This window comes from Cherax quadricarinatus, chromosome 20 (genome assembly GCF_038502225.1).
Source record: "Cherax quadricarinatus isolate ZL_2023a chromosome 20, ASM3850222v1, whole genome shotgun sequence".
In the NCBI taxonomy this organism is placed as follows: Eukaryota; Metazoa; Arthropoda; class Malacostraca; order Decapoda; family Parastacidae; genus Cherax; species Cherax quadricarinatus.
Window position 1 is genome coordinate 110837 of NC_091311.1, and position 26640 is coordinate 137476.

Consider the following 26640-nt stretch of genomic DNA (forward strand, 5'->3'; position numbering starts at 1 on the left):
TGGCAGCAAAATCCAAATTTTGTTCCCAAGCCCCACCACTTTGATGACTCTCAAAGTGGAATTCTACCTACTTGTCCCCTTGGAACCACGGCCAATGAACTGGAATTCTTTGAATTATTCTTTGACCAGCCATTGATGGAAACTATTGTCAGGGAAAGTAATAAGTATTTTGAGTACACCATGGCAAATACGATCATATCACCACAGTCAAGACTACACAGGAGGAAAGAGAAGACTGTTGCAGAAATGTATTTGCTTTTTGCAACAATAATGCTTATGCCTCATGTCTATAAGCATAATATAAAAGCATACTGGTCCACAGATCGGCTAATTTCTACCCCGGTCTTCAGTGAAATCATCCCAGTGAACAGGTTTATCTTACTCTTACGTATGTTGCACTTCTCTGACAAAACCAGGCCTGACAGAAGTGACAGGTTATACAAGATTAGAAATGTTTTCATGTATCTCAAACAAAAGTTCAGCATATACTTTTATCCATTCAAGAATCTTATAATTGACAAGTCTTTGATTTTGTTCAAAGGTAGACTGTCATTCAAGCAGTATATACCGAGCAAGAGGAAACGCTTTGGTATAAAACTGTTTGTACTCTCTGACTGTGACAGTGGCCTGGTGTTGGATATTGTTGTATACACGGGAAGTAAAACATTGAAAGATACCAAGATGTTATTGGGTATCTCAGGTGACGTAGTGAGAAACATGATGGCACCTTATCTTGGTAAGGGGCATACATTATATACCAATAACTGGTACAAAAGCCCATTACTCAGTGATTTCATGCAAGTGAACAAGACAGATGTGTGTGGCACAGTGCGTTCTAATCGTGAACATATGCCCAGGCTCAACGCAGGTGCTCGTGGTGATGACGTGCAGGCATTTACTGCCAATGACATCATGGCATTACAGTGGCATGACAAACGAGATGTCACATTGTTGACAACCATTCACCGTAATGAAATGCAAGACAGTGGCAAAGTTGATCGAGTGACTAATGAACGTATTCGAAAACCAGTGACAGTGATTGATTATACACAAAACATGCACTTGGTTGATAAATGTGACATGCAGATTGGTTTTGTTGATTGTGTTCGTAAGAGTTACAAGTGGTACATGAAACTTTTCTTCCATCTCATGGACATTTCATTGCTCAATGCATATAATATGTACCAAATAGACTGGCAACAGACCACCGTATGGTGAATTTTGTTTGTCTGTTGTCAGACAACTCATAATGAAGTACCAGGTAAGAACACCTGCTATACAACAAGGTCCTCGAATTCCTCAGGATATACCCAAGCGTTTGAGGAGGGAAGGTGATTATTTCATAATACAGCTTACTTCAACTCAGAAGAGATGTATTGTCTGTGCACAAACAAAACGACGGCAACAAAGACACTCGGTTTATGTCTGAGGAATGCAAGGTGCCTCTGTGTATGGTGCCTTGTTTTAAGGAGTTCCACAAGCTCCAGCAGTTCTAAAACCATGTCCAGTGATTGTAAATATGTAAATATATGATAGAACATTAGTATTATACAAGATTTGTGCATGTTTATTGTAATAAACAACAGTGGTAAACAATAATATGATAACAACTTTAGTGCAGTTATTGTGTTCAATACAGTGAGTTTATATATATACATTATATACAGTATTGGTCTCTCAGGCCCCAAATGTTAGTAGGAAAAGAAAAAAAATTGGAAAAGAAAAGGAAAAACTACAAAAACCGCTAAATAATGTAATGCGCGTATGTGGAATTCGTCGATGTTGCCGCCACCACATCATTTTGGACAAACTTCTTGGCACTGTATCTCGGTAAGTACTGATCAGAATTTTTTTTTTGTCTTATTACCTTCACAAAAATATGCTCTTTAATTCTGTAAGAAAAAAATAATTTTTTTTTTTTTTTCAAAATTTCTTGGACACTGGAGCACCACTTCAGATTTTGGCCTTGGACCCTGAAGGGGTTAAGGTAACCCACTCTGAAAATCAATTTAAGACTTCTCAAAAGCCACATAATCACCCTAGACTAAATGCTAAATACTCAGTACACATTTCCTCGCTCATGTACTCCCACATCGTAACTGAAACAATCACTTTGAACCTTTTATCCATCGTTGACAGGAATATAATTGAATCATTGTTTTCACAAAAGCATTTTAGAATATATCTTTCTATTATACAAATTTTGATTCAATTACAATTAATATTCTACTGTACAATTATGAAATAATTACTATCCTACTGTACAACTATGATAGTCTACTTAACACTAAGGAGTAAAAGTCAATAATGTTAAGTTTGCCCATAATGCCTAGGCATAATAGAGGCTCTCTTTGCATTGCAACCCACTACTGTAAATACAAAATCTCAATGTACTGTTTGCAAAGACATAAAATAAATAAATAAATAAATAAACTCTGACTGAAGAAATACTTCTTAACATCCCTGGTGACTCATCTGAATCACAGGTGTGTGTATTTTTGTGTTTGTGTGTACAGCTGACCATCATTTAGCACAAGTTTTTTGGCACAATTTGAGTACTGCACTATTGAAGAATTGCGGCACAATTTTATGTAACATGTCGTGTAATTAATTTAACATGGTTCAGTTTGTGGGAAGGAAAAAAAAATTCTTTTTTTGCTCAAGCAGCCGTCTTGTTGTGCAGTACAGGCACTGTACTTCCCACCTCCAGGTCTCAAGTCTGGCTAACTGGTTTTCCTGAATCCCTTCATAAATGTCACTTTGATCACACTCCAACAGCACGTCATTTCATGAAAACCATTTGCCTCCATTCTCTTCTAACATGCTCTCTCACACCTGCTGGAAGTCTAAGCCTAAGCCCCATGCACACAAAACCACCTTTACCCTCTCCCTCCAACACTTCTTAGGATGACCTCCCTCACCTTCCTATCACTACAGATTTATACACCCTCAATGTCTGAACCATCTCGACAACCCTTCCTCAGTGCTCTGGATAATAGTTTTGGTAATCCCGCACCTCCTACTGATCTCTAAACTATGGATTCTCTGCATTATATTCACACCAGACATTGCCCTCAGACATGACATCTCTGCCTCTGGCCTTCTCCTTGTTGCAACGTTCACAACCCATGCCTCACACCCATACAAGAGCGTTGGTATAATTATACTCTCATACATTTCCCTCTTTGCTTTCTTGAATAAAGTTCTTTGTCTCTACAGACTCCTCAGTGCACCACTCACCTTTTTCCCCACGTCAATTCTATGATTCGTCTTATCTTTCATAGACCCATCTGCTGACACGTCCACTCCCAAATATCCAAATACATTCACCTCCTCCATACTCTCTCCATTCAATCTGATATCCAGTCTTTGGTAACCTAATTTTGATATCCTCATCACCTTACTCTTTCCTATATTCACTTTTAATTTCCTTCTTTTACATACCCTACCAAACTCATCAACCTCTAACTTTTCAGAATTTCCCAAAAGCACAGTATCATCAGCAAAGAGCATCTGTGACAACTCCCACTTTGTGTTAGATTCTTTATCTTTTAACCTCACTTCTCTTGCCAACACCTGAGCATTCACTTCTCTTACAACTCCATCCATAAAAACATTGAACAACCATGGTGGCATCACACATCCCTGTCTAAGGCCTACTTTCACTGGGAAATAATCTCCCTCTCGCCTACATACTCTAACTCTGAGCCTCGCTATCCTCGTAAAGACACTCCACATCACTGCACTGGTTGTTTTTGATGGTTAACCCTTTGACTGTTTCGGTCATATATATATACGTTTTACGAGCCACCGTGTTTGACATATATACAGTGGAGCTAGCCATTAGTCAAATTTGCTGTTAGTCAAATTTATTTTCCCCAGAAGAAATAATGGAAATCCAATTAATCCATTTCAGACAGCCAAAAGTATTAGCCCTTTCAGGGTCCGTCCCATAGATCTACGCCAAAATTCTAGCGGTGTCAAATTAAGCGCGAGAAGGCTGGTAGGCCTACATCTGAGAGAATGGGTCTGGGTGGTCAGTGTGCACACTACAGAAAAAGTCTGGATGCCCACATGGCATTGTGGGAACACCGCCAAAGTAGCTTTGTTCATCATGCCTGGCGGCAAGGAAGCTTTCACTCCCCACTCACTCTCCGGGTGAATTCTGACTCTCCTCTTCACAACTTGCAGTTCTAAGACTGATGGGAGTGGAGCTGAAGAGGAATTCTATGGTTTTGAACCATATGGTACCATATGGTACAATGGTGCCATGTCATACAATGGTATCATATGGTACAATGTACCATATGGTACATTATACCATATGGTACATTATACCATATGGTACATTATACCATATGGTACATTATACCATATGGTACATTATACCATATGGTACATTATACCATATGGTACATTATACCATATGGTACATTATACCATATGGTACATTATACCATATGGTACAGGGTACAGGGACCCTAATGGAAATAAGTTACTTTTTTTGGGTTATCCTAGGTTCTCCAAACATATGCTGGTAAGTATGATATTCTATGCAACTTTATTTGTGTATACCTAAATAAACTTACTTACGATGCCACCTGCGCTTGAGTAAGTTCATTCAGGTGTACACAAATACAGTTACACAGGTTATCATACATAGCAGCATATGTATAAAATCCTAGGATAACCCAAAAAAAGTCAGGGTGACTTATTTCCATAGGGATCCCTGTATCTGTACCATATGGTGTCCTGTACCGTATGGTACCCTGTACCATATTGTACCCTGCACCATATGGTACCCTGCACCATATGGTACCCTGCACCACATGTTATCCTGCGCCACATGTTATCCTGCGCCACATGTTATCCTGCGCCACATGTTATCCTGCGCCACATGTTATCCTGCGCCACATGTTATCCTGCGCCACATGTTATCCTGCGCCACATGTTATCCTGCGCCACATGTTATCCTGCGCCACATGTTATCCTGCGCCACATGTTATCCTGCGCCACATGTTATCCTGCGCCACATGTTATCCTGCGCCACATGTTATCCTGCACCACATGTTATCCTGCACCACATGTTATCCTGCACCACATGTTATCCTGCACCACATGTTATCCTGCACCACATGTTATCCTGCACCACATGTTATCCTGTACCACATGTTATCCTGTACCACATGTTATCCTGTACCACATGTTATCCTGTACCACATGTTATCCTGTACCACATGTTACCTTGTACCACATGTTATCCTGTACCATATGTTATCCTGTACTGTATGGTACCCTGCACCATATGATACAATGTACCATATGGTCAATAGGACATGTTGGTGGCAGCAGGCACCAGCCAAGACTGAGTGAGTGGCTACCCAAGCAAGCTACCGACTCGGCAGTTTCCAAGACAAAGCTCTCTCTCTCATCCACCTCAAATAACGTGTCGAGTTCCTGTACACTTGTAAATATATAATAGAACATTACTAATATACAACATTTTTGCATATTTTTGTTGTAAACAATTATTTTTTTTTTATTATTATCACACTGGCCGATTCCCACCAAAGCAGGGTGGCCCGAAAAAGAAAAACTTTCACCATCATTCACTCCATCACTGTCTTGCCAGAAGGGTGCTTTACACTACAGTTTTTAAACTGCAACATTAACACCCCTCCTTCAGAGTGCAGGCACTGTACTTCCCATCTCCAGGACTCAAGTCCGGCCTGCCGGTTTCCTTGAACCCCTTCATAAATGTTACTTTGCTCACACTCCAACAGCACGTCAAGTATTAAAAACCATTTGTCTCCATTTACTCCTATCAAACACGCTCACGCATGCCTGCTGGAAGTCCAAGCCCCTCGCACACAAAACCTCCTTTACCCCCTCCCTCCAACCTTTCCTAGGCCGACCCCTACCCTGCCTTCCTTCCACTACAGACTGATACACTCTTGAAGTTATTCTGTTTCGCTCCATTCTCTCCACATGTCCGAACCACCTCAACAACCCTTCCTCAGCCCTCTGGACAACAGTTTTGGTAATCCCGCACCTCCTCCTAACTTCCAAACTACGAATTCTCTGCATTATATTCACACCACACATTGCTCTCAGACATGACATTTCCACTGCCTCCAGCCTTCTCCTCGCTGCAACATTCATCACCCATGCTTCACACCCATATAAAAGTGTTGGTAAAACTATACTCTCATACATTCCCCTCTTTGCCTCCAAGGACAAAGTTCTTTGTCTCCACAGACTCCTAAGTGCACCACTCACCCTTTCCCCTCATCATTTCTATGATTCACCTCATCTTTCATAGACCCATCCGCTGACACATCCACTCCCTAATATCTGAATACATTCACCTCCTCCATACTCTCTCCCTCCAATCTGATATCCAATCTTTCATCACCTAATCTTTTTGTTATCCTCATAACCTTACTCTTTCCTGTATTCATTTTCAATTTTCTTCTTTTGCACACCCTACCAAATTCATCCACCAATCTCTGCAACTTCTCTTCAGAATCTCCCAAGAGCACAGTGTCATCAGCAAAGAGCAACTGTGACAACTCCCACTTTATGTGTGATTCTTTATCTTTTAACTCCACGCCTCTTGCCAAGACCCTCGCATTTACTTCTCTTACAACCCCCATCTATAAATATATTAAACAACCACGGTGACATCACACATCCTTGTCTAAGGCCTACTTTTACTGGGAAATAATTTCCCTCTTTCCTACATACTCTAACTTGAGCCTCACTATCCTCGTAAAAACTCTTCACTGCTTTCAGTAACCTACCTCCTACACCATACACCTGCAACATCTGCCACATTGCCCCCCTATCCACCCTGTCATACGCCTTTTCCAAATCCATAAATGCCACAAAGACCTCTTTAGCCTTATCTAAATACTGTTCACTTGTATGTTTCACTGTAAACACCTGGTCTACACACCCCCTACCTTTCCTAAAGCCTCCCTGTTCATCTGCTATCCTATTCTCCGTCTTACTCTTAATTCTTTCAATAATAACTCTACCATACACTTTGCCAGGTATACAATTATTGTAAACAAAATGAAGATGAAAATATTAGTGTGTTTATTGTGTTGAATACAACAGTACCATATAGTACCATATGGTATCATTGTACTGTATGGTACCATTGCACCATATGGTACCATTGCACCATATGGTACCATTGCACCATATACCATAAGGTACCATTGCACCATATGGAACCATTGTATCATATGATTCCACAGTACCAAATGGTGCCATTGTGCCATATTCAACCATATGGTACCACTATCATATGGTACCATTGTATCATATGGTACAATTGTACCATATGGTACCATTGCACCCTATGGCACCATTGTACCATATGGTACTATATGGTACCGTTGTATTCAACACAATAACCGCACTAATATTTTCATCATTTTGTTTACAATAAACTTCTAAACAAGTTTTGTAAGGAATATAATGATAAACAAATTAGTGCAGTTACTGTGTTGAATACAATGAGTGTACACTTATACAATATACATTATATTGGTCTCACAGGCCATAAATGTTACTAGAAAAAGAATAAAATTAGAAAAGAAAAAAGTATAAAAAATGTAAGTGTTTAATTGCTACGAAACATGCCTGTTTTGGAAGAAAAAACCAAGCAGGACCTATATTACTCAGGAGGAAAAGGCACTATGAAAGACAGGCTTACTCTTCTGATGTGAGCTAATGCTAGTGGTGCTTGCAAAGTGAAGCCTTTATTGGTGTATCACTCGAACTCCCAGAGCGTTCAGGCAAAAGAATATCCTCAAGGCTAATTTGTGTGCATTGTGGAGGGCAAACAGTAAGGCATGGGTCACTAGGGACTTTTTCTATGACTGGTTACACCATGCATTTGCCCCCACTGTGAAAAATTACCTAATGGAAAAGAAACTGGACCTTAAGTGCCTCCTGGTATTAGACAATGCTCCTGGTCATCCTTCAGACTTGGCAGAGCGACTTTCTAGGGACATGAGCTTCATTAAGGTCAACTTTTTGCCTCCTAATACCACTCCTCTCCTGCAGCCCATGGACCAGCAGGTCATTTCAAACTTCAAAAAACTCCACACAAAAGCTATGTTTCAAAAGTGCTTTGATGTGACCTCAGACACTCGACTGACTAAGAGAGTTTTGGAAAGATCACTTTAGCATCCTCAGTTGTGTAAACCCTATAGGTAAGGCTTGGGAGGGTGTGACTAAGAGGACCTTGAACTCTGCTTGGGAGGGTGTGACTAAGAGGACCTTGAACTCTGCTTGGAAGAAACTCTGGCCACAATGTGTAGAAGAAAGGGATTTTGAATTGCTTGAGGCTAACCCTGAGAAGCATATGCCAGTTGTGGAATCCATTGTGGCATTGGGGAAGTCCTTGGGGTTGGAGGTTAGTGGGGAGGATGTGGAAGAGTTGGTGGAGGAGGACAATGAAGAACTAACAACTGAAGAGCTGCAAGATCATCTTCAACAGCAAGAGGTCAGACCTGAGGAAACTGCTTCAGAGGAGGGGAGAGAGAAATTGAGGATGTTGCCTACTTCAAAGATTAAGGAAATGTGTGCAAAGTGGGTTGAACTGCAAACCTTTGCGGATGAAAATCACTCCGACACAGCTACTGCAAGCCGTGCTGGTGACTATTACAATGACAATGTTATGGCCCATTTTTGGAAAGTCTTAAAGGAACGGGAGGTACAGACCTCTATGGACAGATTGTTGTGTGGCAAAGGTCCAGTGACAAGCTGGTCCTAGTGGCATTAAAAGAAGAAAGGAAGTAACCCCGGAAAAGGACTCGATACCTCAAGTCCTAATGGACGGGGATTCCCCTTCTAAACAATAACAACTTCAACACATTCCCCTCCTCCCATCCCAACAATCATCACCAGATCTTCAATAAATGTAAGTGTCATGTATTCTATTCTTAGTATAGTAGTAATTGTACATGTCTTCTTCAGTTTGTGTGTATTAAAATCAATATTTCATGTGGTAAAATAATTTTTTTTTTCACACTTTGGGGTGTCAGGAATGGATTAATTTGATTTCCATTATTTCTCATGGGGAAAATTAATTCGCCTTACGATAATTTCGGCTTACGATGAGCTCTCAGGAACGGATTAATATTGTAAGGTGGGGGTCCACTGTACTATATTACCGACGGCATTATTAACCCCTTCAGGGTCCAACGCCAAAATCTGAAGTGGTGCCCCAGTGTCCAAGAATTTTCAAAAAAAATAAAAAAAATTTTTTTTTCTTATGAAATGGTAGAGAATCTTTTTGTCAAGGTAATAAAACAAAAAGTACAAAATTTGATGGAAAATTGGCAAAATTATGCTCTCGCGAATTTTTGTGTCAGCGATTTTGCCGATTTTGACTTCCATTTTAGGCCAATTACATTATCTCAGTCAACCAAATTCTTAGCTATTTCACTAGTATTACTTCTATTCTATCGACTGAGTACAAGAAATCACCATGTCAACTGTTTCAATTACAGAATAAAGTGATTGGAAATTGGTAATTTGGCCAATTTAACACAAAGTTCAAAATATTCCAATTTCAAAATAGGGTCCAGAATAAACAATGTAGGTATTCCTGGCACTAAACTAACATTTCCTCTGTTCATTAGTTACGTTTTGAGGCTTTACAAATAAATTCCATTTTTATTTTTTATTCACATAATGAATTTTTATTCACTCCAAAAAATAGAAGATCTACTGTTATGCAATATTGTAATACTTGTACAAATATCATCACCACATTTGTGAATGTATATTAGACCCACCAGCTGGCGTGTATTAGACGTGTGAGGCTGTTTGTTTACTCTTGAACATCGGCAAAAATTTAACATTTCTGCTATTTTGAGTTCAGTTTCAAGCCATTTCCAGTGCTAAAACCAATCAAAATCATCTCTATTTCTGTAATGTCTTCCATTCTATCAAATGAGACCAAGAAATCACAAATACAACTATAAAAAACATACAATAAAACACTGCAAAGTCGCTGTTTTAATCGAAAATCATGGTCTCAGTTTTTTTTTCTCTCATTATACACAGTGTGCTGCAGGATTTGTTTTATGTGGTGCACACATACCACATAGATGTATTCTCTCATATCTAGGCCCAAATGTACCACTCACAGTTTATCAGAGTGAGCTGAGCTCATGGCACAGATCTACGGTTTGGACCCTGAACGTAAAGCTGTAGATCTACAGGACGGACCCTGAAACGGTTAATAGCTAAAATAATGTTTATTGTCCTTTATTAGTATTATCTGTCCTTATACTGTTAGTTATGTGGATAGGTAGGATGTTTATTCTAAGTGATAAGTGCTTCACTGCGAGTAGCAACCTGGCTAACTGTCGTTAGGTTGTTAGTGTCTGGCAGTCCCTCGCACCGTCAATGACACGAGGTATTGTAAGGCTTGGAGGAGTGACCAAGTCAGTCTGGGCCTGAATAGTCAAGGAAGCATACCTCATTCAGTTACTCGCTGACCTCTCATAAGAGACATGTCAAGTTGACTCTCTGGTGGTCGATTTCCTTTCTTACTTGATTTCCTTTAAGTTTGTCACTTTCGAGTTCTCTATACTCTGGTAAATTAATCATTTAGTTGACTGAATAAGCCTTGTCGGCCTGTGTGTTAATTTGTGGTCTAAGCTATTTTAAGTCATGCTGGATGGAAATAAGACTAGGTCTATCACTTACGAGTTCTTGTATACTCTGGTGAATTAATGGTTCAGCTTACTGAATAAGTCTTAGTAACCATTGTAGGTTACCTTATGGTTGACATAACTGGTGAAGTTAGTACAAAGTTCGACCTATATGGTTGATTTGTTCATGTCGATATACTAGTATGTACCAAGAGAAGTGTAGGAGTTTAACTTCTTATTTTATGTCAATGTCCAAACATTATCTAAGTATATATTCTGCTAAACTTTACTAGTAAAGATTCTAAGTATTAGTTACTTGTTTTGTAATCCTGAATTATTACAATTTTTTGTTATGAAACCATAAACAGGCCATCTGTTAAACAATAAATTACCTTAACTCTACCATGCTTTGGAGAAGTTTAACCTTTTCAGGGTCGAGAGGCCCTCTCCTAAACTTGTTTTCAGGGTCAAAAATTTTTCAGAAAAAAAAAAAAAAAAAATCTCATGAAATGATAGAGAATCTTTTCCCGATCATAACAACATCAAACGTATGAAATTTGATGGAAAATTTACAGAATTATGCTCTCGCAAAGTTAGCGGTCTCGCCGATGTTTACGCATCGGAGATTTCGCCCAGTTTGAGCCCTATTTTTGGCCAATTCCTGTGTACTAGTCAACAAAAATCATATTTATTTTGTTAGAACTCCATTTCTTCTCTCAAATGAGTACAAGAAACCACCCATTTACCAATTTCAACTATCCAATAAAGTCAATAGAAATTGGCAATTTTGCAAATTTCATACAAATTTCAAAAGATGCCAATTTCCAAATAGGGTCCAGAATAAACCAGAGACATTCCTGGCACTAAAATAAGTTCTCTGTTCATTAGTCATGTCCCCAGGCCCCTCTTACATTTCTTTTGCTTTCCACTTTGAATTTTTATTCTTACAAAAAAATAGAAGACTTACTGTTATGCAAACTACTGCATTAGTGTAGAAATGGTATAAATAATATCAGCACACTTGTAAAAGAATATTAGACTCACCAGTTGATGTGTATTGGACGCTTGGCATGATTTATTTACTTTTGAACTTTGGTGACCTGTACTTAGCTTTAAGAGGTGACCTGTACTTAGCTCAGTGAGGATGTGTCGAATGTGCTCTCTATGGACTCAACCAAGATGCCCTCCATCAAGCAACTTTACCAAAAACTTAAGGAAGAATTGAGGATGGAGAAGACGGAGATTCGGCGACTGACCGAGGAAAACAAGAAGATTCGTAGCAGTCCTCCTGTTTTGAGTCCTCAGGTCAAGAAGGGAAACTGGTCAGTGGCTGGACAGCATGGAACGAAGTTGACGATCAAGAAGACAAATGGAAAGGTAGAAACGATGAAGAAGAAAGAGACTGTTGTGGAAACTTCTAATGGAGTCTCTGTGCTCCCCCGACAAATGTGAGTCGACTACTGGGAACGTCATGACGAACGACACCAACTAAGGTAAGAATATTGTTGTTGTTGGGGATAGCCAAGTTAGATACTCGGATACTTGCTTGAAGGACAGGAGTAAGAGACAGAGGGTTTGCTTTCCTGGGGCTGGGATGGAGGATATTGTTAGCCGTCTGGATGACATCATGAGAGGTAATGGGAGCAATCCTATTAACTGTCTCAGTGCTGGAGGCAATGATGTTGGCAGACGTAGGAGTGAGGACCTGATTAGCAGGTATATGTCAGCAATAGAAATAATTAGGAGGAAGGGTGGGAACCCTGTCATATGTGGTATTTTGCCAAGGAGAGGAGTTGGAAATGAATGGTTGTCCAGGGCAATTGGTGTCAATTGCTCGCTGGGCAAATACTGTAAGGAAAATGCGGTAACATTCATTGACAACTGGGACCTCTTCTATGGCAGAAATGACATGTATGCCAGGGATGGGGTTCACTTATCTAGGTCTGGGGTGGGGGCACTGGCAACTGCAGTGGAGGGAGCTGTTAGGACTTTAAACTTGGAATAGTTAGTGGTAATGGGTTTTGGCAGGAAAACAGTGAAGTCCCAGTGTAGTAATATTATGAGTTCTAGGGGAACTAGTAATAAGCAGAACGAGGTAGATATTGAAAAGCCAGTGACACTAGGTGATAAGGACAGTAATAGGTTAGTAGAAAAACAGAAATGAGCAAGAAGGGTAAAGAGAAAGGAGAGTCTTTCAATGTATATTATGCTAATAGCCGAGTGCTAGGAATAAGATGGACGAATTGAGATTAGTTGCTAGTGCAGGTAACATTGGTGTATTTGCCATAACTGAGACATGGTTTAATTCAAAAAGTCGGGACATGCCTGCAGAATGTCACATTCAGGGTTTTAAATTGTTCCAAGTAGACAGAAGTATCGGGAAGGGGGGTGGGGTGGCATTGTATGTCTGAGATCGCTTGAACTGTTGCATAAAAACGGGTATTAAGTCTGAAGTAACACAGTCTGTTTGGATAGAATTTTCAGAGGGGCATGAAAAATTTAGTTTAGGTGTGATATACCATCCCCCAAACTTAGATAGGGACCAAGGGAGACTACTATGGGAGGAAACTGTTAGGCCACAAGGCACGATAATGTAGTAATTCTAGTCATACTGATTGGAATTTCTTGACTGGGAATTTAGAATCATACTACTTCTTAGAAGTAGTTCAGGATTGTTTTTTTAAGCAGTTTGTGACAGAACCTACAAGGGGAAATAACCTGCTTGACTTAGTTCTGGCAAACAATGAATCCCTTGTTAATAATTTAGAAATTTCAGAGGAACTCGGTGCAAGCGGCCACAAATCAATTACATTTAGCATTGAATGGAAGTATGATAGTAGGGATAGCTCAGTAACAGTCCCAGATTTTCGCTTAGCAGATTACGATGGGCTTAGAGAACACTTATCATCTGTTGACTGGGGTAACGAAGAAAGCTATCAATATGACAGTTTTCTGAACACTATACATGCTGCTCAAAGAACGTTTATTCCGTATAAAGAAATTAGATCTAATAGAAATGACCCAAAATGGATGAATAATAGGCTCAAATATCTACTAGGGCATAAGAAGGGAATTTATAGGCATATCAAAAGAGGCGAGGGTCATCTTATGAATCAGTATACTGACATTAAGTGGGACATTAAAAAGGGGATAAGAAAAGCTAAGAGGGACTATGAAATTCAAGTTGCTAGGGATTCAAAAACTAACCCAAAAAGTTTTTTCCAGGTCTATAGAACAAAAGTTGAGATAAGATAGGTCCCCTTAAAAATAACTATGGGCATCTTACTGACAGAGAATGAAATGTGCTCGATTTTAAATAATTATTTTCTCTCGGATTTTACACAGGAAGACTAATTAATTTTTATAGTGGGCCTGAAGAAGATAAATTATGTAACATCACAGTCACTAGTGAAATGGTTGTGAAGCAGATAGACAGACTGAAGCAAAATAAGTCGCTGGGTCCTGACGAGTTTTTTTCAAGGGTTCTTAAGGAATGCAAAATGAAACTCTGTGAACCATTAACTAATATTTTTAATTTATCTCTTCAAACAGGTGTAGTGTCTGATATGTGGAAGATGGCTAATGTAATTCCTATTTTTAAAGCAGGGGACAAGTAGTTACCGTCAAATTACCGCCCAACAAGCCTGACCTCAATTGTAGGCAAATTGCTAGAGTCAATTATAGCTGAGATTATAAGAAGCCATCTTGATAAGCATAGCTTGATTAATGATACTCAGCATGGATTCACGAGAGGTCGTTCTTGTCTAACTAATTTATTAACTTTCTTCAGTAAAGCTTTTGAGGCTGTTGATCACGATAAAGAATTTGATATTATTTACTTAGATTTTAGTAAGGCTTTTGATAGAGTTCCTCACCAAAGACTGTTAAAGAAAGTGGCAGCTCATGGCATTGGGGGAAAAGTGCTCTCATGGATCGAGTCATGGCTCACAGACAGGAAGCAGTGTGTGTCCATAAATGGGGTTAAATCCGAGTGGGGATCTGTAACAAATGGCATTCCACAGGGATCAGTCTTGGGCCCGTTGTTGTTCACAATATATATCAATGATCTTGAGGGAATTACTAGTGAAATGAGCAAATTTGCCGATGACACAAAGATAGGTAGGATAATTGATTCAAACGTAGATATCAGGGAACTTCAGGAGGATTTAGACAAACTCAATACCTGGTCAGCAAAGTGGCAGATGCAGTTCAATGTAGATAAATGCAAGGTTCTTAAGCTCGGGAGTGTCCATAACCCTAGCACTTGTAAGTTAAATAATGTAGAACTTAGCCATACAGATTGTGAAAAGGACTTGGGGGTTATGGTGAGCAGTAACCTTAAACCAAGACAGCAGTGCCTAAGCATACATAATAGGGCAAATAGATTATTGGGATTTATATAAAGAAGTGTAAGCAACAGAAGTCCAGAGGTTATCCTGCAGCTTTATACATCATTAGTAAGGCCTCACCTAGATTATGCAGCTCAGTTCTGGTCTCCATATTACAGAATGGACATAAATTCGTTAGAAAACATTCAGCGTAGAATGACTAAATTAATACATAGCATTAGAAATCTTCCTTATGAAGAAAGATTAATATTAATAAGGTCTTGAGGATCTCTCTCTAAGTTTAGATTTAAAAAGGACGTAGGAAAGTATTGGTTTGGAAATAGGGTAGTTGATGAGTGGAACAGTCTACCTAGTTGGGTTATTGAGGTTAGGACTTTAGGCAGCTTCAAATTTAGGTTGGATAAATATACGAGTGGAAGGGGTTGGATTTGAGTGGGACTTGCAAATGAGTGGATAGAGTTATCAGACCTTATTTCTTGGGAAGCATTGAAAATTGGGTTGGGCAAATGTTTTGTTAGTGGGATGGATTGTAAAAGACCTGCCGAGTATGGGCCAACAGGATTGCTGCAGTGATCCTCCTTTCTTACGTACTTAAAAATCAAACATTTCCGCTACTTAGAGCTCAATATCAAGGTATGTACTTTTCATTGTGAAACCAATCAAAATCGTCTCAATTTCTGTAATGTGTCTTCCATTCTATAAAATGAGACCAGGAAAACTAGAATGCAACCATAAATAGCATACGAAAATACAGTGCAAAGTCACTATTTTAATACAAAAACACAAAGTTTATTTTTTCTCATTACACACTGTCATGCAAAATTTTTTTATACTGCGCACACTGACCACAGACCCATTCTTTCATATGTAGGCCTACCAGCTTTCTCTCGCTAGATTTGAAGGCGCTAGAATTTAGGCGTTCTAGTACATCAATAACCCTGGTGCCTAAGCCATACTAGTATGTCGAAAACCCTGAAAGGGTTAACCCCTTGACTGTCGCAACCTCAAAACCTGAGGTGTCTCCTGGTGTCGCAAAAAAAAAAAAAAAAAATGTGAAATGATAGAAAATATTTTCCCAATTGTAATGACGCCAAAAGAACAAAATTTGATGGAAAACTGATGGAATTACGCTCTCGCGAAGTTAGCGACCTCTGTGATATTTAAGAATCGGCGATTTCGCCCACTTTGAGCCCTATTTTTTGTTAATTCCATTTTTCCAGTCAACCAAACTCATAGCTATTTCTTTAGAACTCCATTTTTTCTATTGACTGAGTACAAAAAACTGCCCAGTCACCGATTTCAACTACTCAATAACGTGGTCAGAAATTTGCAATTTAGCTAATTTCACAAAAATTAAAAAAATACGACAATTTCAAAATAGGGTCCAAAATGAGCAATGCAGACATTCCTGGCTCTAAAATAACATTTTCTTTTTTAATCAGTCACGTCTCCAGGTCCCTCTGATATTACTCTTGCTTTCTATTTTGAATTTTTATTCATACAAAAAATAGAAGATTTACTGTTATGCAGACTACTGCAATATTGTAATAATTGTATAAATGATGTCAACCCATTCATGACTGCATATTAGAATGGCTACTTGGACGTTTATTGGAAAATGACATTTTAATTTTGAACATTGGCAAAAATCAAACATTTCCCCTACTTTGAGCTCCCTTTCAATGTTCTTTTCATAGTAAAACCAATCAAAATCACCTCTATTTCTATAATATGTTTGCCATTCTATCAAATGAGACTCAAAAAACGAGAATATAACCATAAATACTATACGAAAATATTCCACAAAGTCGGCATTTTAATAGAAAAAAAAGTTTTTTTTCTATGCACTGCATGATTTTTTTTATATGGTGCACACTGACCACACAGACCCCTTCTCTCACATGTGGGCCTACCAGCTTTCTCCTGCTCGATTTGAAGCCACTAGAATTTAAGTACATATATGTCAAAAACGGTGGCTCGTAAGACGTATATATACGACCAAAACAGTCAAAGGTGTAACAACAATTTTAAGCAAGCAATATTAATTTAAGAAAAATACATAAGGTGGCTAATTTTCACTAGCAAAATCACATATACTGAGGTAGTTGATTTTGATTATTAACCCTTTCAGGGTCAACAGGCCCTCTCAGAGACTTGTTCTCAGGGTTGGCCAAATTTAAAAAAAAAAAAAATTTCTTATGAAAAGATAGAGAATCTTTTCCCGATCTTAATGATACCAAAAATACGATATTTGATGGAAAACTTACGGAATTATGCTCTCGCGAAGTTAGCGATCTCGGTGATGTTTACGCATCGGCGATTTTGCCCATTTTGAGCCCTATTTTCGGCCAATTCAGTGTACTTGTCGACAAAAATCATAATTATTTCGCTAGAACTCCATTTTTTCTATCAAATGAGTACAAGAAACCACCCATTTACTGATTTTAACTATCCAATACAGTGGTCAGAATTTAGCAATTTTGCCAATTTCACACAAATTTCAAAAGATGCCAATTTCCGAATAGGGGCCAGAATAAACAAGAAAGACATTCCTGGCACTAAAATAACATTTCCTCTGTTCATTAGTCACATCCCCAGGCCCCTCTTACATTCTTTTGCTTTCCACTTTGAATTTTTATTCTCTCAAAAAAGTAGAAGATTTACTGTTATGTAGACTACTGCATTGGTGTAGAAATGGTATAAATAATATCAGTGCACTTGTGAAAGAATATTAGACTCACCAGTTGACGTGTATTGGATGCATAGCATGATTTGTTTACTTTTGAACTTTGGTAAAAATCAAACATTTCTGCTACTTTGAGCTCAATTTCAAGGTACAGTGGACCCCCGCATAGCGAACTTAATCCGTGCAAGAGGGCTGGTCGTTATGCGAAATGTTCGCTATGCGAATTAATTTTCCCCATAAGAAATAATGGAAATAAAATTAATCCGTGCAAGACACCCAAAAGTATGAAAAAAAAATTTTTTTACCACAAAAAAATGTTAATTTTAGTACACACAAACTGAAAAAGGCATGCACAATTACATGACACTTACTTTTATTGAAGATCTGGTGATGATTGATGGGATGGGAGGAGGGGAGAGAGAGTGTTAGTGTTTAGAAGGGGAATCCCCTTCCATTAGGACTTGAGGTAGCAAGTCCTTTTCTGGGGTTACTTCCCTTCTTCTTTTAATGCCACTAGGACCAGCTTCAGAGTCACTGGACTTCTTTCGCACAACATATCTGTCCATAGTGGCCTGTACCTCTCGTTCCTTTATGATTTGTCTAAAGTGGTTCACAACAGTGTCATTGCAAGCTATTGCAAGCATGGCTTGCAATAGCTGTGTGAGGGTGATTTTCATCAAAAAAGGTTTGCACTTCAAGCCATTTTGCACACATTTCCTTAATCTTTGAAGTAGGCAATTCCTTCAATTTCTCTCTCCCCTCCTTTGAACCAGTTTCCCCAGGTCTGGCCTCTTGCTCTTGAAGTTGATCTATCAGCTCATCAGTGGTTAGTTCTTCATTGTCCTCCTCCACCAACTCTTCCACATCCTCCCCACTAACCTCCAACCCCAAGGACTTCCCCAATTCCACAATTGATTCCTCAACTGGTATACTACTCCTCTCAGGGTTAGCCTCAAACCCTTCAAAATCCCTTTTGTCTACACATTCTGGCCACAGTTTCTTCCAAGCAGAGTTCAAGGTTCTCTTAGTCACTCCCTCCCAAGCCTTACCTATAAGGTTTACACAACTGAGGATATTAAAGTGATCCTTCCAAAACTCTTTTAGAGTCAATCCAGTGTCTGTGGTCACTTCAAAGCACTTTTGAAACAGAGCTTTTGTGTACAGTTTCTTGAAGTTGGAAATGACCTGCTGGTCCATGGGCTGCAGGAGAGGAGTGGTATTAGGAGGCAAAAACTTCACCTTAACCCTTTCAGGGTCCAAGGCCAAAATCTGAAGTCACGCACCAGTGTCCAAGAAATTTTGAAAAAAAAAAAAAATTATTTTTTCTTACAGAATTAAAGAGCATATTTTTGTGAAGGTAATAAAACAAAAAAAATTAGAATCTGATCAGTACTTACCGAGATACAGTGCCAAGAAGTTTGTAGAAAATGATGTGGTGGCGGCAACATCGACGAATTCCACATACGCGTATTATATTATTTTGTTTTAGTTGTTTTTTCTTTTCTTTTCCAATTTTTTTCTATTCCTACTAACATTTGGGGCCTGAGAGACCAATACTGTATATAATTTATATATAATATATAATAGCTAAATTCAAATCCAAATACCTACAAAAACCTCTCACATTGATAAACATCTACAGAGTTCCACAGTCAAACATTAGCCAATTTAGTCAAAATCTAGGAAGTATGATAACTGATGCACGCATGAACAAAGATCACTTACTACTCTCAGGTGACTTCAATATAAATCTCCTGCAAGACCAGGACCCACACGTTACTGAATTCACAAACACAATGAGTAACTGTATGTTACTACCAACAGTAACAAAACCTACAAGAGTTAAAGAGACTAGTGTTTCCCTACTTGACCACATCTGGACCAACACCATATCCCCTTTAAAATCAGGCATAATTACAGATAATACCACAGACCACTACCCTACTTTCCTCATAACAACTCTTGGTAAACTACCCCAAGACACTACTAAAGTCACCTTCAGACTTCACAATGAGGCAGCCATTAATAACTTCGCAACAGCATTAGCAAACATTGATTGGCACACTGAGCTAGAAATCTATACAGATATTGACGAATGTATTAATAATTTTCTAAAAAAGACCCAATACCTCTATAACAAGCACTGCCCTAAAAAAACTAAACAGATGACAGCAAAGAGACTGAACAGTCCCTGGCTAACACCCAGCATTCTCAAATCCATAAATACAAAACACCAATATGAAAAACAGTACAGAATGGGTCACATAACCAGAGACCAAACAAAACGTTACTCGTCAATCCTAACCAGCCTGATAAGAAGGGCAAAAAAATTGTATTATGAGAACAGATTATCCAACTTACGAGGTGATATAAAAAAGACCTGGAAAACACTATCTGAAATTCTGGGAACAAAAAAGATATCACGAAATAGCGAAATAAAATTAGCAAAATCAGATGAACCCCAACTCCCACCAACAGAAACAGCAAACAGACTCAATGATTTCTTCTCCACTATAGGACAAAACCTTGCCCATAAAATCCCAAGCTCAGATACCCCACCAAATAACTACCTCACCGGCAACTACCCGAACACACTGTTCCTAGCTCCGACTAACCCATACGAAGTCTCCCTTATTATCAATGCACTAAAAAACAAGGCAGGAGATTTAAGTACCTTACCACCCTTTATATATAAAAAAGTGTCACAAGTGCTATCTCCAATCATTGCAACACTCTTTAACAAATCCATTGAATCCTCCACCTTCCCTACAGTACTCAAAATAGCAAGGGTCACCCCAATCCACAAAGGAGGAGACCAAACAGAGTTGAATAACTATAGGCCAATATCCAACTTACACCCTCTCTCAAAAATCTTTGAAAAACTAATTCATAAACGAATCTACTCCTACCTTATCTCCCAGAACATACTCAACCCCTGCCAATTTGGATTCAGGCCTAATAAAAATACTAATGATGCTATTATACACATGCTAGAACATATATACACTGCAATAGAGAAAAAAGAAGTCCCACTGGGGATCTTCATTGACTTACGTAAAGCTTTTGATACAGTTGACCATGACTTGCTCCACGTAAAATTGTCACACTATGGTATAAGAGGGCACTCCCTCAATTACCTCAAGTCATACCTCAGCAACAGAAGCCAATATGTGTACGCAAATGGGGCAAACTCTTCTGCGCAACCAATTACAGTTGGTGTCCCACAGGGAAGTGTCCTTGGCCCTCTTCTCTTTCTCCTATACATAAATGACCTTCCAAATGCTTCGCAATTACTCAAACCCACACTATTTGCAGATGACACTACATACGTCTTCTCTCACCCGAGCCCAGTCACACTAGCCAATACTGTAAATACCGAATTACAGAAAATATCTACCTGGATGAGGACTAACAAACTTTCACTAAACATTGACAAAACCTACTTCATTCAGTTTGGTAACAGAGCTACAGATGTCCCTCTTAACATAATGATAAACGGATCACCTATCACAAAGCTAACAGAGGGAAAATTCTTAGGAATCCACCTTGATAATAGACTCAAATTTCATACACATATACAACAAATTTCTAAGAAAATTTCCAAGACTGTAGGCATACTATCGAAGATACGGTACTATGTTCCACAGTCAGCCCTCCTGGCCCTATATCACTCTCTTATTTACCCCTATCTCACCTATGGAATTTGTGCATGGGGCTCAACAACAGTTAACCATCTCAGACCACTAATTACCCAACAAAAGGCTGCAGTTAGAATGATAACAAATTCTCACTACAGGCAGCACACTCCACCAATATTCAATACACTAAACCTACTCACCATACAAAACATCCATACTTATTACTGCACCTATTACATACATAGAACACTTAACTCTGATATTAACCCTCCCCTCAAACATCTCCTTGCCAACCTCAACAGAACACATGACCATAACACAAGGCACAGATCACTCTTTGATGTTCCTCGTGTTCATCTCACACTATGCAAAAACTCAATGCACATAAAAGGCCCTAAAATCTGGAATTCATTACCTGTAAATATAAAAGAAACACTACCTGTTTATAAATTCAAGTCTCTACTCAAAGATCACTTACTCACCCAAAACCAAATAAATACTGAATAACTGAACCTTATAAATTGTATATCTTAAATGTTTCTCACAATTATATCACATAAATGTTAAACCTAAAACCCAATCTAACTATTATTTTTTAAATACACTACCTAACAGAATCCTTCATATGACCTGTCTTTGTAATACTCACTTGTGCTTTATAGTAATCTGTTTACATTAATGTTTTATCACTGACTTCATCATTGCTTAATTAATCTTAAGTTAATTTTAAGCCAGCCCGTAATGCTATGCATAGTATAAGTGGCTTTGGCATACTGCTCTTATCTGTATTTTTTTTGTACCTCTGTATGTGTGTGCACAAATTTATAATAAATAAATAAATAAATATAAACTCACTGTATTGAACACAATAACCGCACTAAAGTTATTATCATATTATTGTTTACCATTGTTGTTTATTACAATAAACATGCACAAATATTGTATAATACTAATGTTCTATCATATATTTACATATTTACAATCACTGGACATGGTTTTAGAACTGCTGGAGCTTGTGGAACTCCTTGAAACAAGGCACCATGCACAGAGGCACCTTACATTCCTCACACATAAACCGAGTGTCTTTGCGTCTTTGTTGCCGTCGTTTTGTTTGTGCACAGACAATGCATCTCTTCTGAGCAAATTTCTTTTGAGTTGAAGGAAGCTGTATTATGAAATGATCACCTTCTCTTCTCAAACGCTTGGGTATATTGTGATGAATTCGAGGACCATGTTGTATTGCAGGTGTTGTTACCTGGTACTTCATTATGAGTTGTCTGACAACAGACAAACAAAATTCACCATACGGTGGTCTGTTACCAGTCTTTATTTGGTACATATTATATGCATTCAGCATTGAAATGTCCATAAGATGGAAGAAGAGTTTCATGTACCACTTGTAACTCTTACGAACACAGTCAACAAAACCAATCTGCATGTCACACTTCTCAACCAAGCGCATGTTTTGTGTATAATCAATCACTGTCACTGGTTTTCGAATACGTTCATTAGTCACTCGATCAACTTTGCCACTGTCTTGCATTTCATTACGGTGAATGGTTGTCAACAATGTGACATCTCGTTTGTCATGCCACCGTAATGCCATGATGTCATTGGCAGTAAACATCTGCACGTCATCACCACGAACACCTGCGTTGAGCCTGGGCATATGTTTACGATTAGAACGCACTGTGCCACACACATCTGTCTTGTTCACTCGCATGAAATCACTGAGTAATGGGCTTGTGTACCAGTTATCGGTATATAATGTATGGCCCTTACCAAGATAAGGTGCCATCATGTTTCTCACTACGTCACCTGATATACCCAATAACATCTTGGTATCTTTCAATGTTTTACTACCCGTGTATACAACAATATCCAACACCAGGCCACTGTCACAATCACAGAGTACAAACAATTTTATACCAAAGCGGTTCCTCTTGCTCGGTATATACTGCTTGAATGACAGTCTACCTTTGAACAAAATCAAAGACTCGTCAATTACAAGATTCTTGAATGGATAAAAGTATATCCTGAACTTTTGTTTGAGATACATGAAAACATTTCTAATCTTGTATAACCTGTCACTTCTGTCAGGCCTGGTTTTGTCAGAGAAGTGCAACATACGTAAGAGTAAGATAAACCTGTTCTTTCTTCTTTCTTTCAACACACCGGCCGTATCCCACTGAGGCGGGGTGGCCTAAAAGGAAAAACGAAAGTTTCTCCTTTTACATTTAGTAATATATACAGGAGAAGAGGTTACTAGCCCCTTGCTCCCGGCATTTTAGTTGCCTCTTACAACACGCATGGCTTACGGAGGAAGAATTCTATTCCACTTCCCCATGGAGAATAAACCTGTTCACTGGTATTATTTCACTGAAGGATGGGGTACAAATTAGCCGATCTGTGGACCAGTATGCTTTTATATTATGCTTATAGACGTGAGGCATAAGCATTATTGTTGCAAAAAGCAAATACATTTCTGCAACAGTCGTCTCTTTCCACCTGTGTAGTCTTGACTGTGGTGATAAGATCGTATTTGCCATGGTGTACTGAAAATACTTATTACTTTCCCTGACAATAGTTTCCATCAATGGCTGGTCAAAGAATAATTCAAAGAATTCCAGTTCATTGGCCGTGGTTCCAAGGGGACAGGTAGGTAGAATTCCACTTTGCGAGTCATCAAAGTGGTGAGGGCTGGGAACAAAATTGGGATTTTGCTGCCAATCCCAGATACGGTTTGCTGGTGGATACTGGACATCATAGGCTGGTTGTACGGGTGGTTGTGGCGGGCTGGTGGGTGACGCTCCGCTTTGTCCTTGAACTGACGAGTCAGCAGCGTGGGTTCCCGCGTGGCACAGCGAGTCACGCATGGCGGTGCCACTACCACCACCAGCCCCACTAACACCATCCACTGATGTCTGTGGCCCATCCATGCCAAGTGTAGCCACATCATCCTCACTATCACTACCTAAAACGGGTGTAGGGCCACGGGATGTACTCCGGGATGTACTACGGGATGTACTCCGTCCCCTGGGCATAGCATAGCGTACACTACCCGAGCGCATGCGGCGGCGCACATACCGACGCTTCACTGGTGAATATGTTTCCTCACTATCACTACTCGAATGATCGTCGAGCGCAATAAAATCACAATCCACGTCAGAATCGTCATTACTGAAGTCAGAGGCCAGGCCACGGGAAAATATTAGTTTTCTCTTACGTTTAGGAACAACCGACCGTGAGTCACGAGTGCCCACACCAGAGGTAGAAGGTCGAGGATCGTCGGGGTTTTCTGCACTATTATCGATATCCTGGTCATTATTTTCGGTCACTAACTCATCAAAGCCGTAGAATTCGTCTTCATTTCCACTTCCATCAGTGTCAGAACTATCAGACAGGAAGAGGAGAGTCCCAATTTTCCGGGGAGTCAGAGCTGACTTGCGACGAGACATGGTGAACAAGGGTGACTGAGCCGGCGTTCCCACAATGCTATGCAGGCGCCTAGTTTTTTTGTTTACGGCGCACACCCACCGTGCAGACCCATTCTCTCATATGTAGGCCTATGAGCGCTTTTGCGCTAAATTTGACGGCGCTAGAATTTTGGCGTAGATCTACGGTTTGGACACTCACCGACCAGCCATAGATCTACGGGACGGACCCTGAAAGGGTTAATGAAGCTCATGTCCCCATAAAGTCGCTCTGCCACGTCTGTAGGATGACCAGGGGCATTGTCTAACACCAGGAGGCACTTAAGGTCTAATTTCTTTTCAGTTAGGTAATCTTTCACATTGGGGGCAAATGCATGGTGTAACCAGTTATAGAAAAATTCCCTAGTGACCCATGCCTTACTGTTTGCCCTCCACAGCACACACAAATTATCCTTGAGGACATTCTTTTGCCTGAACGCTCTGGGAGTTTCAGAGTGATACACTAATAAAGGCTTAACTTTGCAATCACCACTAGCATTGGCACACATCAACAAATTAAGCCTGTCTTTCATAGGCTTATGTCCTGGGAGTGCCTTTTCCTCCTGAGTAATGTAGGTCCTGCTTGGCATTTTCTTCCAGAACAGGCCTGTTTCATCACAATTAAACACTTGTTCAGGTTCCAGTCCTTCAGTTTCTATGTACTCCTTGAATTCATGCACATATTTTTCAGCCGCTTTGTGGTCCGAACTGGCAGCCTCACCATGCCGTATCACACTATGGATGCCACTACGCTTCTTAAATCTCTCAAACCAACCTTTGCTGGCCTTAAATTCACTCACATCATCACTAGTTGCAGGCATTTTTTCAATTAAATCGTCATGCAACTTCCTAGCCTTTTCACATATGATCGCTTGAGAGACGCTATCTCCTGCTAGCTGTTTTTCATTTATCCACACCAATAAGAGTCTCTCAACATCTTCCATCACTTGCGATCTTTGTTTCGAAAACACAGTTAAACCTTTGGCAACAACAGCTTCCTTGATTGCCGTTTTCTTGCCCACAATAGAAGAGATGGTTGATTTTGGTTTCTTGTACAACCTGACCAGGTCGGTGATACGTACTCCACTTTCATACTTATCAATGATCTCTTTCTTCATTTCAATGGGTATTCTTACCCTTTGAGGTGTAGGGTTGGCACTAGAAGCTTTCTTGGGGCCCATGGTCACTTATTTTCCACAAACAGCACCGAAAACACTGTAATAATACGAAATATTCCGAGTGTATGCTTGAATGTTACCGCGGAGGCTGGCTGGTAAACAATGGGACGGGCGGCACATGTGAGGCTGGCTGAGGGCGCACATTGGACGCGTCTCGGACGAAGGCCGCTGAGCGGGTTTTTGTCCACTATGCGGGGCAAAATTTTAGCGAACAAAGCGTCCGCTATGCGGATTGTTCGCTATGCAAGGCGTTCGCTATGCGGGGGTCCACTGTACTTTTCTTTATGAAACCAGTCAAAATCATCTCTATTTCTGTAATATGTCTTCCATTCTATAAAATGAAACCAGGAAAACTAGAATACACCAATAAATACCATACGAAAATGCAGTGCAAAATCGGTTTTAATCCAAAAACACGTTCAACTTTTTTTTTTCTCTTTACACAGTGTGCTGCAGGATTTTTTTTTATACTGCACACACTGACCACAGACCCATTCTTTGATATGCAGGCCTACCAGCTTTCTCTCACTAGATTTGAGGGCGCTAGAATTTAGGTGTACTAGTACGTCAAAAACCCTGGCTCCTAAGCCATACTAGTATGGCCGAAACCCTGAAAGGGTTAAGAGATAGTACT

The 26640-nt window shown here is 39.5% G+C and overlaps 1 protein-coding gene across 1 annotated transcript in view; it reads right to left on the minus strand.

Annotated features, from left to right (window-relative positions):
* lap (phosphatidylinositol-binding clathrin assembly protein lap) overlaps nt 1–26640 on the minus strand; it is a 319918-nt gene that overhangs the window by 38549 nt on the left and 254729 nt on the right. The window lies entirely within an intron of this gene.